The sequence below is a fragment of the Dreissena polymorpha genome, chromosome 10, assembly GCF_020536995.1.
Source record: "Dreissena polymorpha isolate Duluth1 chromosome 10, UMN_Dpol_1.0, whole genome shotgun sequence".
NCBI lineage: Eukaryota > Metazoa > Mollusca > Bivalvia > Myida > Dreissenidae > Dreissena > Dreissena polymorpha.
The window spans coordinates 15,390,434-15,406,305 of record NC_068364.1 but is presented as its reverse complement, the minus strand read 5'-3'; the positions used below and the strand labels follow the sequence as shown (position 1 = coordinate 15,406,305).

General features: G+C 38.0%; 1 long non-coding RNA gene across 1 annotated transcript; it reads left to right on the top strand.

Annotated features, from left to right (window-relative positions):
• Window positions 1–1,649: 1,649 nt before the first annotated feature.
• Window positions 1,650–7,535, top strand: LOC127848879 (uncharacterized). The gene is made up of 4 exons (XR_008034800.1): window positions 1,650–1,734; window positions 4,229–4,277; window positions 6,970–7,061; window positions 7,282–7,535. It is a non-coding gene; the product is annotated as an uncharacterized LOC127848879 (long non-coding RNA).
• Window positions 7,536–15,872: the final 8,337 nt, after the last annotated feature.

Genomic DNA, 15,872 nt, shown 5'->3' with positions numbered 1-15,872 from the left:
TTGGTTATCCGCTGACACGGACATAAAAGGTAACTGACCTAACCTCTTGGCTACTTTCCAGAAATCTTACATACTACAAAATGTAGCATATGTCCCCCATCATTAAATTTCCATTTTCTGCTGTCAAACTAAGTGCATATATTATTTCATTTGCAAAAGACATATCTGGATATATTTTTGGACAGTTGTTTTACTGTATGGTTAGTGGATTAACATTTATTATGCCCCCCTTCGAAGAAGAGGGGGTATATTGCTTTGCACATGTCGGTTGGTCGGTTGGTCGGTCTGTCGGTCCGTCCACCAGGTGGTTTCCGGATGATAACTCAAGAACGCTTAGGAAGATAGATCATGACTCGCAGATGATCCCTATTCATTTAGAGGTCACTAGGTCAAAGCTCTAGGTCATGGTGACCCGAAATAGTAAAATGGTTTCTGGATGATAACTCAAGAACGCATATGCCAAGGATCATGAAACTTCATAGGTAGATTGATCATGACTTGCAGATGACCCCTATTGATTTTGAGGTCACTAGGTCAAGGTCACGGTGACCCGAAATAGTAAAATGGTTTCCGGTTGATAACTCAAAAACGCATACGCCTAGGATCATGAAACTTCATAGGTAGATAGATCATGACTCGCAGATGACCCCCTATTGATTTTGAGGTCAGTAGGTCAAAGGTTAAGGTCACGGTGACCCGAAATAGTAAAATTGTTTCCGGATGATAACTCAAGAACACATATGCCTAGGATCATGAAACTTTATGGGTAGATTGATCATGACTCGCAGATGACCCGTATTAATTTTGAGGTAACTATGTCAAAGGTCAAATTCACGGTGACCCGAAATAGTTAAATGGTTTCCGATGATGACTCAAGAACGCTTACGCCTAGGATCATGAAACTTCATGGGTACATTTATCATGACATGCAGATGACCCATATTGATTTTCAGGTCACTAGGTCAAAGGTCAAGGTCACGGTGACCCAAAACAGTAAAAAAAATCCGGATGATAACTTAAGAATGCTTTTGCCTAGGATCATGACACTTCATAGGTACATTGATCATGACTCGCAGATGACCCCTATTGATTTTCAGGTCACTAGGTCAAAGGTCAAGGTCACAGTGACAAAAATCGTATTCACATAATGGCTGCCACTACAACGGACAGCCCATATGGGGGGGGCATGCATGTTTTACAAACAGCCCTTGTTATCGATGTTCTTTATAACATTTATATAAAATGACAATTACACATCGAGTGTTACTGGTGGTCTGGCTTATAATATTTTGCATTTTACTCACCAGAAATAGCAACTAAGACTATAAAAAGAACAATGAACTATGGCTTTGTGGGGCTCTACCTGTAAGGGACCTACAGCCTCAGACTCCAGACTTTATCATTAGGATTTCAAATTTGGGACATTTGACACCCCTGATGTTGTGCCATGTATCAAAACCGTCTATATATAAAAATTAATTTTATTAATTGGATATGTTGAAGATTTGGTGATGCAATCATTGGATTTCATTTTGTGTTTTGTTGACCTACTTTTAATTTTTAGGCTCAGCAGAACTATGGCTGTCAAAACACAATTGTATTAAAATTAATAGTGCTTCAAATTATACAAGAAGTCACTTTCTTTTTGTTTTAGATGTTTTTCAGTTTCATCGGAAGACATTTCCCACCAACCATCCTGTCTTGAAAGAAATAACTTTTGAACCCGATTATCTGGTAATACTATTTTTTTACATACAGTTATTAGTGAATTATGAACATTTCATAAGGATCTCAAGGGTCACAACAGGTATATATATATAATATATATATAATCAAGATTTTCCATAGGCAGTTAGAGCACAGCCGGCCCGAATAGCATGGACAAGTTAACAATTTTTTTTTTAAATATCCAGTGTGTAAAAATTACTTTGCATTGCAGAGAACTTTAAGATCATTTTATTTCTGTAAAAAATGTTAAAAGTTATATCCTGAATGATTTTAGGGCCTTACATTATATATGGAAACAAGCTTATTTAATAATAAAAAAGGCCTGTTGAGTTTTTAATTTGTTCTCTTAAAGATGTACAGAAAGACCCTTTTTAGCTCGACTATTATATATGAAATCTATATAGTGGAGCAATTCTACTCACCCGGCGTTTGCGTTAGCCTTAGCATTGGCGTTAGTGTGAGCATGCAAATGTTAAAAGTTTGCGTACTACCTCAAATATTTTCAATGTCCCTTGGCATATTTCTTTCATATTTTGCATACTTCTTAACAAACATGACCCCAACCTATAAACAAGAGCAGACAACTCTATCAAGCATTTTGTAATAATTATGGCCCCTTTTCCACTTAGAAAATGCAGCAAATGTTTAAGTTTGTTTACTACCCCAAATATTTTCAATGTCCCTTGACATATTGCTTTCATATTTTGCATTTTTCTTTACCAACATGACCCCAACCTATAAACAAGAGCAGACACCTCTATCAAGCATTTTGTAATAATTATGGCCCCTTTACCATTTTGAATATTCATATTATTGATAAATCTATGTTAAAGTTGGCGTACCACCTAAAATATTTTCAACGTCCCTTGACATATTGCTTTCATATTTTGCAAACTTATTTACCAACATGACCCCAATCTATAAAGAAGAGCAGACAACTGTATCAAGCATTTTGTAAGAATAATGGCCCTTTTTCCATTATTATATGCATATTACTTAAGATTCAACCCAATAATATCTTTGACAAGTTTTAAAATGACGCCGGTTGGTTGAAAAACATGGCATTTATGAGGTGGGGCATTTTCCTTATATGGCTATAGTAAACCTTGTTATCACTCTAGAGGCCACATTTATTGTCAGATTTTCATGAAACTTGGTCAGAACATTTTTCCAATGTTATCTTGGATGAGTTTGAAAATGGTTTTGGTTGCTTTAAAAACATGGCCACCAGGGGGCGGGGCATTTTTCCTTATATGGTTATTTATATATGGTCCATATATGGTTATATATGGCTTTAGTAAAACCGTGTGAACACTCTAGAGGCCGCATTGTCCAATCTTCGTGAAATTTGGTCAGAAGATTGGTCTCAATGATATCTTGGATGAGTTTGAAAATGGGTACATTTGCTTGGAAAACACGACTTCCAGGGGGCGGGGCATTTTTTTCATTATATGGCTATAGTAAAGTCTTGTTAACACTTTAGAGGCTACTTATATTTCCGATGTTCATGAAAAATGGTCAGAAGATTCATCCCAATAATATCTTGGACGAGTTCAAACATGATGCTGATTGGTTGAAAAACATGGCTGCCAGTGGGCTCTGCATTTTTTCTTTTATGGCTATATAGTAAAACCTTGTTAACACTCTAGAGGCCACATTTATTGTCTGATCATCATGAAACCTTGTCCGAAGATTTGTCCCAATGATATCTTGGATGAGGTCAAAAATGGTACAAATACGTACAGACTTTAATGATAAACACTAGTCTGGCCAATGTCGTCTTACAAGCTGGTATATACACTCACTGCTAGAGCAGAATCATTTGTCATCTGTTGCAGACAGGCAGTGGTGATCGTTCTTAGCAAATTGAGTTGCGGTTCTTTCCGTAGCTAAGGCTTCTAAGCACACACTGATTTGCAAAATATGCTCTGTAAATTCTAAAATGCGACCAACTAAAAACAAACCCTTTGCCAACTTATAGGTCAAAGGTTAAGTTTGAACATCATGATTCCTTTTAAATGGCAAATGATATTCGCGTACGATCTTACAACTGTAACTCCCTATTCCCAACTCGGCATTTTCATCAAAGGGCATGAAGGGTGTCCAAGGTTGACAGGTTGGAATCTTTGAATGGCAGGGTGCTGCGCCCTTCCATTCATGCCAAGCTGGAGCACTGGTTTTGATGGTGTTTCACTTGTAACACACCAAGCAGTATTACCCATTATATTTATCAACATGGCTAAAATGAGGCCAAAATAATTGTTAAATGCCTTTTGTTTATTTCCAAAGACATGGATGGATCATCTTTGTCTCTGAATATATTATAAATACTCGTGTTGTTGATTTTTCCTGTATGCTTATTGCAGGAAAACTGTTAACGCATTATGTTGTGAAGACTCCTCTGTAATCAGACAGCTAGCAGTATTATGATTATCAAATATTAAAATTTGACTTAACAATATAGCGCTTCAAATTATATAAGACTTTATTTTTGTTTCAGATATTTTCCAGTTTCCCCTCACAACAATTTGCATCAAACCTCTTGTCTGGTAAGAAATTTCCATTGAAACCAACTGCTGGTAATACTATCTTTTTTGTAATGGGGGCTATATAGGAACCACTTTGTCGGTCCGTCAGTCTGTCCCGAAATTTCATCAGATCTTCACCCAAACTTGGTCACAAATTGTATCTAGATGATGTATAGGTCAAGTTTGAATATGGATCATGCCCGGTCAGAAACTAGGTCATGGGGTCACTTATTGTGTTTTAAACCTGAAGTTTGTCTGGGCCATAACTTTGTCATTTATTTCATACAGTATTTTAAATGATGGAACAGTTCATAATGATTTCAAGACATCTTCTGATCCCTGGAAGATAAACTAGGGATTGATCTGTCTGTATATAACAGTTCAGAGACTTCCAATCTAGCGTGAGAAGATGTAATGATAATGTTAAATGGAAATTACATATAACCATACATGCCATAATTTTTCAGACCAATTCCGGGACATTGTGTTAAATTGTCCGGGACTTTTGCCGATTTTCCGGGACATGTATAAAATGTAGCGATATTTATAGACATATGCATTTTTGGTATGTTTTGTTTTGTTTCGCATCGTTAATTGCAAAAGTTCGAAAGCCTATCCGAAATATACTTGATCTATTAACGTCAAATTAAACATTACTAGTTCCTTTACTAGATACAGGCCATGTGTTTTCAGTGTAAGCGTTCTAAACATAGATGGTGACGTCATTGCGTTATTGTTATTAAGACCGGTGTGTAACGCGTAGTTGTTGATACGCCTTTATTCATTTATAACATTTATATAATAAAAAATACAACAATACAGTACCGTTAGATTGTCAACTCAAATCAATTCACAATACATACAACCAATCACATAAAACAAATACAACAAAACAGTACCGGTAGATCGTCAACTTAAAATCCGTACAGTCACACATTAGTTACACTCTTGTTTCGATGTAGATATAAGTCAATTAACAACCAAAACAATGCCACCTTTTCGGTTTGACAGCGAACGTGAGACAATGAATATAATAACAGGACCCCTGTTAATTGATCGATTTTGACACGTAGCGTAGTCTGCCTATTCGGGTAGGCATTGTCATGGAGACGCTGCATATATACACAGATTCGAGGTGCAGTTAAGCCTAAGATAAGGTACATGTATATATGGATTTTGTAAATTCGGGGACATTTGACAGATTTCCGGGACAGCGGGACAAGTTCTTCATTTCCGGGACTGTCCCGGAAAATCCGGGACGTATGGCATGTATGATATAACAGTTCATACAGTTTAAGAAATACAATACATTTTATACAATGTCGTTTTTATGCCCCCGAACCAGCGATTTTGAGGGCATATTAAAATCGCTCCGTCCTTTAGTTTGTTAGTCCATCCGTCCGTCTGTAAGTTAGTAAGTCCGTCTGTCAGTCCGTCCGGATTATTTTCCGTTCAATAAGTCAAGCAATTGTCATCAGATCTTCACCAAACTTCATGAAAATGTGTAAGGCAATAACATCTAGGTCAAGTTAGATAATGGGCCAAATAGACCCAGACACCCCTGAGTTATGGCCCTTGAATCATAGTAAAATAGGGTTTTTAGCTTGACTATTATATATGAAATATATATAGTGGAGCTTTCCTACTCTCCCCGGGGTTCCAGTGTCCGTGAGCGTTGGAATGAACTATAGTGGGGGACATATTGTTTTCGCCCTGTCTGTTGGTCTGTCTGTTGGTTTGTTTGCTCCAACTTTAATATTTTGCCATAACTTTTGCAATATTGAAGAAAGCAACTTCATATTTGGCATGCATGTGTATCTCATGGAGCTGCACATTTTGAGTGGTGAAAGGTCAAGGTCATCCTTCAAGGTCAAAGGTCAAAATATACCTAGAAAGGTGCAGATTTGCTTCAGTTTTGTGTTTAGGTTCATTTTATTCCTAAAATATCACAGCTATTACACTATGCCTCCAAACAATATACGAAAGCTTGACCCAAACCAAGACACTCTTGATGTTAGTAATGGTAGGTGAACGTAAGAATTAAATGCTGGCAATTCACATGAAATTGACATGAGGGTTTATTAATTATCCATGGTCCTGACCCCTTTAATATCTGAAATCCCTGTTTGTGCATATAACATAATGAGAACACTCTTTGGGCGACCTAACTTTGTATTTCAATCAGGTTCTTGTTTTGACCATTATTTTTACATTATTATCAAAACTTGTTAGTTTCCTAGACTTGAAAAAGGAGAGGGACTTACGGTTTGCGCTCTGTGTCTGTCAGTCTGACACTTTTCTGGATCCTTCGATAACTTTAAAAGTTCTTCACCCATTTACTTCAAATTAATACTGAACCTCTCTTATGACAATACGGTCAATCTCAACTATGTATGGCCCCATTACCAACCCTGGGGTGCCCCTCCCACATAGGCCACGCCCACCCAAAATTGCCTTTTACTATAATTTCTTCATTTCTACACCGATTCACTTCTAATTGATACTGAACTTCTCTTATGACAATACGGTCAACTATGCATGGCCCCATTACCAACCCTGGGGCGCCCCTGGGTCAAACATGCGGCGTGATGATATGCGTCGGTCTCTGCCGCTCCATTTCTAGTCAACATTGGAAACATTGGTATCTTAAAGGAATAAATTATGTATGAGCCCAAATTTTGCAGAACTATGGCCCTTGCTCATTTTTGTTTAGCTCCTCAGCTGAAATCATCATCTAGCAGTCACAATAGTTGAGCGGTTGGAGAGGCATGCATTGCGTCCTACTACTGCTCAGACTATATCATGGTAATGCCTTATCCAAATAACACAAGTATTCACCATGTGCAAATGTCTTGTTGTCTGTATAACTCTCTCTATTAGCTCAAAGTAAAAAGCATTTGAATTTGCACACTTTGGTATTTTAGTTTAATTTTGTTTGGACATTACAATTGTTTTGAAACTAGAGATTAGTGTTGGGGCATTACACTTCTCTTTAAAATGTTTATTTGTGATTTTTTTTTTTCAGTTTGGCAGACAAAACATGCTGATCAAAAAGAATGTGTACCACAGGGGCCAGTGTTTCCATTTGAGTGATTGACAAGAAGAAGAAGAGATGAGAAATGTTATCATCATATTTTAGTCCCTACATTTATAGTGTACAGCTCAATGTATTGAACCGGTGTTGTAGAATATAATTGGAGATACATGCGAACATTATAACATTATATATAAGATGATATTTCAAAAGCAATACGAAATAAAAAGTATAAAAAGGTCAAAACAGTGAACCTTGTGTTTACAGTGTACAGGTTTAAAGTGGAAGTGACTAGTTAACTGTTGATCATAAGCTGCACTGATGGAAAAAATAGTGGGAAATTACTATCTAGAAAACTGTTTAACGTACGACAACAGTTGTGGAACTTCATAAATGACCGTATGTAACAGGGCTGGGCAATTTTCCTTAAAAAGCTATAGTGAAAACTTTTGAACACTAGTGAAGTCACTGTTTTTTTTTCCAATCTTCATGCATTTTGGTCGAATATTTGTTCAAATGATGGCTCAGTCCAGTTTCGAAATTTGTATGTCTATTCAAAAAACATATCCACTAGAGCACGAGGCAATTGTCTTTATATGGCTATAATGAAACCTTGTAAATTCTCTATAAGTGACATTTTTAGCCATATCTCCATAAATTTTGGTCAGAATATTTATTCTAATGATAGCTCAGTTGTCGAGTTTGTAACTGGTTCCGGTTTGTAGACTAACATGGCTGCCAGTGGACATGACAGTTTTTCTTAAAGTGCTAGAGTAGAACCTTGTTAACACACAACTGGCCCTTTTAATGTGCATTTTTCATGAAAGATGATCAGAGCATTTGGCCCAATGTAATCTCAGCTGACTTTGAAACTGGATCACATAACGTCAAAAAGTGGGTCAAAATGTCAAATTAAAAAAAGCTTGTAAACACTGGAAGTTGCATTTAAAATTGTGTTCCTTTTTTATGTCCCCCACTATAGTAGTGGGGGACATATTGTTTTTGCCCTGTCTGTTGGTTAGTCTGTTGGTTGGTTGGTTTGCGCCAACTTTAACATTTGCAATAACTTTTGCAATATTGAAGATAGGAACTTGATATTTTGCATGCATATGTATCTCATGGAGCTGCACATTTTGAGTGGTGAAAGGTCAAGGTCATCCTTCAAGGTCAAAGGTCAAATATATGGGTCAAAATCGCTCATTTAATGTACACTTTTGCAGTATTTCAATATTCAAGATAGCAACTTGATATTTGGCATGCATGTGTATCTCATGGAGCTGCACAATTTGAGTGGTGAAAGGTTAAGTTCATCCTTCAAGGCCAGATGTCAAATATATGTGTCCAAAATCGCTCATTTTTTTATACTTTTGCAATATTGAAGATAGCAACTTGATATATGGCATGCATGTGTATCTCATGGATCTGCACATTTTGAGTGGTGAAAGGTCAAGGTCATCCTTCAAGGTCAGAGGTCAAATATATGTGGCCCAAATCGCTAATTTTATTAATACTTTTTCTATATTGAAGATAGCAACTTGATATTTGGCATGCATGTGTATCTCATGGAGCTGCACATTTTTTGTGGTGAAAGGTCAAGGTCATCCTTCAAGGTCAAATATATGGGTCAAAATTGATCATGTAATGTCACTTCTGCAATATTGAAGCTAGCAATTTTATATTTGAAATGCATGTGTATCTCATGGAGCTGCACATTTTGAGTGGTGAAGGGTCAAGGTCATCCTACAAGGTCAAGCGTCATATAGGGGGATATTGTGTTTCACAAACACATCTTGTTTAAAGTTTGTCAAAACATTTGCTGTAATAATAAGCAAAGTCAAGTTTATAAATGATTATTTGCCTACAAATTACATATATTTCAAGTTCATTTATTATTCTAAACTACACCCTCTCAGAATAGTTTAGTTATTTCTGGTCACAGTTGAGCACCTTAGGGCTCTTGTTCTATAATTTGATTGTTTTGGAAAATTGTCATTTTGCCAAAATGTGAGCAAGTCCAAATTTAATTAACCCTGCTTTGTAGTATCTTGTTTTCCTTATATGTATAAAGTGGAAAATTATCTATGAATCTGATTGCATAGATATTTGGTATTCAGCAAAGCATCGTGTAAATGTAGTAAAACTAAACACAATTGTGTTAGCATAAAACTGGCCATGCCATGGGGGTCAAATGGTTAATACAGACTTGTAGGAAAAAGACTTCTAAAAATTTTATCCGTTAAATATATTTTGTGTACATAATGATTAGCTTTTTCCTTCAACTTATCGCTTTCATGGTGTAAAGAAAACATGCCGACTTACTAAGTAAGTCGGAGATCTGGGTTTGATTCCCAGTGAAAGTCAAGTCACAAGGAAAAATGCTTATTGTTGGAAGGATTTATTAGTTATTCAAAACGTAAGATTTTTTTCTTTGCTCGTTCAGTTACAAATAACAGCAAATGATCTGAAAGTATTTGTTTATAACGTAGAAGTTAGTGTCATGAATAGTAAATTGGAATAATGCACTTAATAGAAACTATACATATTGTATATAAGACTAAAATACGCAGAAATGAAATACCAGTAGCATTATTAATACATTTTTATACCCCCACAAACGAAGTTTGTCGGTCCGTCTGCCTGTCTTGTCTGTCGGTCCGTATTAAGTGTCCGCTCTCTAATTCAAGTTGTTTTTACCCGATCTTCACCAAACTTGGTCAGATGTTGTATCTATATGATGTCTAGGTCAAGTTCGAATATGGGTAATGCCGGGTCAAAATCTAGGCCAAGGGTCACTGAGTGCGTTTTGAACTTTGAGCATGGTGTCCGCTCTCTAATTATGCACCCCTTCGAAGAAGAGGGGGTATATTGTTTTCCACATGTCGGTCGGTCGGTCCGTCCATCAGATGGTTTCCGGATGATAACTTGAGAACGCTTAGGCCTAGGATCATGAAACTTCATTGGTACATTGATCATGACTGGCAGATGACCCATCTTGATTTTCAGGTTACTAGGTCAAGGTCACAGTTATTCCAAATAATAAATAGGTTTCAAGATGGTAACTCAAGAATGCTTAGGCCTAGGATCATGAAACTAAGGATCATGAAACTTCATAGGAACATTGATCATGACTGGCAGATGACCCCTATTGATTTTCAGGTCACTAGGTCAAAGGTCACAGTGACAAAAACGTATTCACACAATGGCTGCCACTACAACTGACAGCCCATATGGGGGGCATGCATGTTTTACAAACAGCCATTGTATATACTACTACCCCATGCTCGTATATAAGTAATGCCGTATCAAGCCAGTACTATACTAGCGAGTCATGTATCGGATATATCCTACTACCCATGCTCGTATATAAGTAATGCCGTATCAAGCCAGTACTATACTAGCGAGTTATATAGCGGGTATATCCTCCTACCCCATGCTCGTATATAAGTAATGCCGTATCAAGCCAGTACTATACTAGCGAGTCATATACCGGATATATCCTACTACCCCATGCTCGTACATGAGTAATGCCGTATCAAGCCGGTACTATACTAGCGAGTCATAGCGGGTATATACTACTACCTCATGCTTATATATAAGTAATGCCGTACCAAGCCAGTACTATACTAGCGAGTCATATACCGGGTATACCCTACTACCCCATGTTCGTATATAAGTAATTCCGTATCAAGCCAGTACTATACTAGCGAGTAATATAGCGGGTATATCCTACTACCCCATGCTGGTATATAAGTAATGCCGTATCAAGCCAGTACTATACTAGCGAGTTATGTACCGGGTATATCCTACTACCCCATGCTGGTATATAAGTAATGCCGTATCAAGCCAGTACTATACTAGCGAGTTATGTACCGGGTATATCCTACTACCCCATGCTGGTAAACGAGTCTTATACCGGGTATATCCAACTACCCCATGCTCGTATAAGTAATGCCGTATCAAGCCAGTACTATACTAGCGAGTTATATAGCGGGTATATCCTACTACCCCATGCTCGTATATAAGTAATGCCGTATCAAGCCAGTACTATATTAGCGAGTTACATGTGTATATACCGGGTATATCCTACTACCACATGCTCGTATATAAGTAATGCCGTATCAAGCCAGTACTATAATAGCGTGTATATACCGGGTATATCCTACTACCACATGCTCGTATATAAGTAATGCCGTATCAAGCCAGTACTATAATAGCGAGTCATATACCGGGTATACCCTACTACCCTATGCTCGTATATAAGTAATGCCGTATCAAGCCAGTACTATACTAGCGAGTCATATACCGGATATATCCTACTACCCCATGCTCGTATATTAGTAATGCCGTATCAAGCCGGTACTATACTAGCGAGTCATATACCGGGTATACCCTACTACCCTATGCTCGTATATAAGTAATGCCGTATCAAGCCAGTACTATACTAGCGAGTCATATACCGGATATATCCTACTACCCCATGCTCGTATATTAGTAATGCCGTATCAAGCCAGTACTATACTAGCGAGTTATATAGCGGGTATATCCTACTACCCCATGCTCGTATGTAAGTAATGCCGTACCAAGCCATTACTATACTAGCGAGTCATATACCGGGTATACCCTACTACCCTATGCTCGTATATAAGTAATGCCGTATCAAGCCAGTACTATACTAGCGATTCACATACCGGGTATATCCTACTACCCCATGCCTTTATATAAGTAATTCCGTATCAAGCCGGTACTAAACTAGCGAGTTATATAGCGGGTATATCCAACTACCCCATGCTCGTATATAAGTAATGTCGTTTCAAGCCAGTACTATACTAGCGAGTTATATACCGGGTATAACCTACTACCCCATGCTGGTATAAAAGTAATGCCGTATCAAGCCGGTACTATACTAGCGAGTTATATAACGGGTATACCCTACTACCCCATACTCGTCTATAAGTAATGCCGTATCAAGCCAGTACTTTACTAGCGAGTCATATACCGGATATATCCTACTACCCCATGCTCGTATACCCGGTATAAGTAATGCCGTATCAAGCCAGTACTATACTAGCGAGTCATAGCGGGTATATACTACTACCCCATTCTCGTATATAAGTAATGCCGTTTCAAGCCAGTACTATACTAGCGAGTCATATACCGGGTATACCCTACTACCCCATGCTCGTATGTAAGTAATGCCGTATCAAGCCAGTACTATACTAACGAGTCATATACCGGGTATATCCTACTACCCCATGCTCGTATAAAAGTAATGCCGTATCAAGCCAGGACTACACTAGCGAGCCAAAGCGGGTATAAACTACTACCCCCATGCTCGTATGTAAGTAATGCCGTACCAACCCAGGACTATACTAGCGAGTCATATACCGGGTATATCCTAATACCCCATGCCTTTATATAAGTAATGCCGTATCAAGCCAGTACCATACTAGCGAGTTGTATACTGGGTATATTCTACAACCCCATGCTGGTATATAAGTAATGCCGTATCAAACCGGTACTATACTAGCGAGTTATATAGCGGGTATATCCTACTACCCCATGCTCATTATAAGTAATGCCGTATCAAGCCAGTACTATACTAGCGAGCTATATACCGGATATATCCTACTACCCAATGCTCGTATATAAGTAATGCCGTATCAAACCGGTACTATAATAGAGAGTCATAGCGGGTAATATACTACTACCCCATGCTCGTATATAAGTAATGCCGTATCCAGCCGGTACTATACTAGCAAGCTATATACCGGATATATCCTACTACCCAATGCTGGTATATAAGTAATGCCGTATCAAGCCGGTACTATACTAACGAGTCATATACCGGGTATATCCTACTACCCCATGCTCGTATATACGTAATGCCGTATCAAGCCAGTACTATACTAGCGAGTTATATACCGGGTATATCCTACTACCCCATGCTCGTATATAAGTAATGCCGTTTCAAGCCAGTACTATACTAGCGAGTTATATACCGGGTATATCCTACTACCCATGCTCGTATATAAGTAATGCCGTATCAAGCCAGTACTATACTAGCGAGTCATGTACCGGATATATCCTACTACCCCATGCTCGTATATAAGTAATGCCGTACCAAGCCAGTACTATACTAGCGAGTTATATAGCGGGTATATCCTACTACCCCATGCTCGTAAATAAGTAATGCCGTATCAAGCCAGTACTATACTAGCGAGCTATATACCGGATATATCCTACTACCCAATGCTCGTATATAAGTAATGCCGTATCAAGCCTGTACTATACTAGCGAGTTATATAGCGGTATATACTACTACCCCATGCTGTTATAAGTAATACCGTATTAGTTACACTGTTTGTAACTGATGGTGTATGAGAGCGAAGCTCGAGAAGGGAACTGAGGGTTGTATATCCTATACACAATCAGTTACTAACTGTGTATCCATTATATCTCAACCGATTACTCGGGGTGTATGGAAATTTCTCAGGGTGTATGGAAAATACACAATGGGCACATGGCCTCTCAAAGCAAATCGAATCAGGTCATTTTTGTAGGAGGCGAGTTATACCTTACTACCCTATACTCGTATAAGTAATGCCGTATCACATCAGTTGTATTTTTGACGTCATTTAGTTATATACAGGATAGTCATATAGCGGGTATTTCCTATAACCCCCAAGTACGTACTGTTAATGCTATATCAAACCTGTTATATTCCTAATTTCACAAAGCGGGTATAACCGACTATCCCAGGCTCAAGTTTGCCAAGCGGTATTTACCCAGTAATATTCTATATGTCATTATGCGGGGATACCTGACTATCGTATGTTCGTATTTAAGTGATGCTGTAGCACATTAGTTCAACACTCACAAGTCATACCAAGGGTATATAGGGTTAGGGCAACTAAACCTAATCATATTGTTCACTGCTCGCCTGCATGGTCTGTTCTTCTAAAAGCTATGTAAGAAACACAATCATTCTGCTGTGTGCATATTTTGATCAAATTAATGAATGCTAGTTCGGTTGTTCGGCGTAGCTGTCTTACCAAGCTTTTCACATTAAATACCCTTTATCAACAAACAATTAAATGATGGGGAAATTTCACGCCTGTAGACCCGAATGAATGAATCAGAATATTTTAATTATTGATTTCAGAGAAATCACCCACAGCATTGGCCAAATCACTGCGGAACTCCGGACTTCTTCATGCACGTTTTTAACCTAACAACAATCACTGCGAAATAGCGCAGACCGTGTTTGACTTACGCTGGCCGCATACGCATTAAGACCTATTTTCGCAAGACGCGACTATAAGTGTGATTTGGTTGTGTTGAAAGAACACTGTGCATGTATGAACTATTACATCTAATTGCGATGGCGATATAATAAATTCATAATAAGCCTTGTGAGGCCACATATGATCACATGTAGTATATTTTTATCTAAGGACAAAATTGTTCGGTTTGAATATACCTGCACTTTATAAGAAACACATCATGCGGTGGATATGCGACAATTAAACCTTTATTTTCTATTTAAATATTTATAAACGTGAATATACGACTTGCTTTAACGATACAAGCGTTAATTCGTTAACTGATAGGATCATGCGGCAGCAATGAATAGGACACTCCTCGTGTAAGTAATCATCATAGTCTAGGGACCCTTCAGATTTTGCATCGTAAAAAGTGTGACCCAGTAATATTGCTTAAAATGGTTGAGCTAACTTAATTTTCATCTTTTCTCGTGCTCTTTAATTACCCACATATTTAGGTCTGGTTGATAGTACTTTTACTTCCCACAGAGCAATTCGGTTCAAATTACTAATAACAACAATACACATTTTTAGCTTTATTTCAAATGTGAACATATTTATTTAACGCAGACGTGTACATAATTTTAACACAGAACAAGGGCTGTTTGTAAAACATGCATGCTCCCCCCTATGGGCTGTCAGTTGTAGTGGCAGCCATTGTGAATACGTATTTGTCACTGTGAACTTGACTTTGACCTAGTGACCTGAAAATCAATAGGGGTCATCTGCCAGTCATGATCAATGTACTTGAGAAGTTTCATGATCATAGACCTAAGTATTCTTGAGCTATCAACAGGAAACCATTAAACTGTTTTGAGTCACTATGACCTTAATCTTTGACCTAGTGACCTGAAAATCAATAGGGGTCTTCTGCCAGTCATTATCAATGTACCTATGAAGGGGGTCATCTGCCAGTCATTATCTATGTACCTCTGATTTTTTTATTTTATGATCCTAGGCGTAAGCATTTATGAGTTATCATCCGGAAACCATTTTTCTATTTCGAGTCACTGTGACCTTGACCTTTGACTTAGTGACCTGAAAATCAATGGAGGTCATCTGCGAGTCATCATCAATGTACCAATGAAGTTTCATGATCCTAGGCGTAAGCGTTCTTGAGTTATCATCCGGAAACCATTTTACTATTTCGAGATCAATAAACCTATGAAGTTTCATGATCCTAGGCCAAAGCGTTCTTGAGTTATCATCAGGAAACCATCTGGTGGACCAACCAACTGACATGTGCAAAACAATATACCC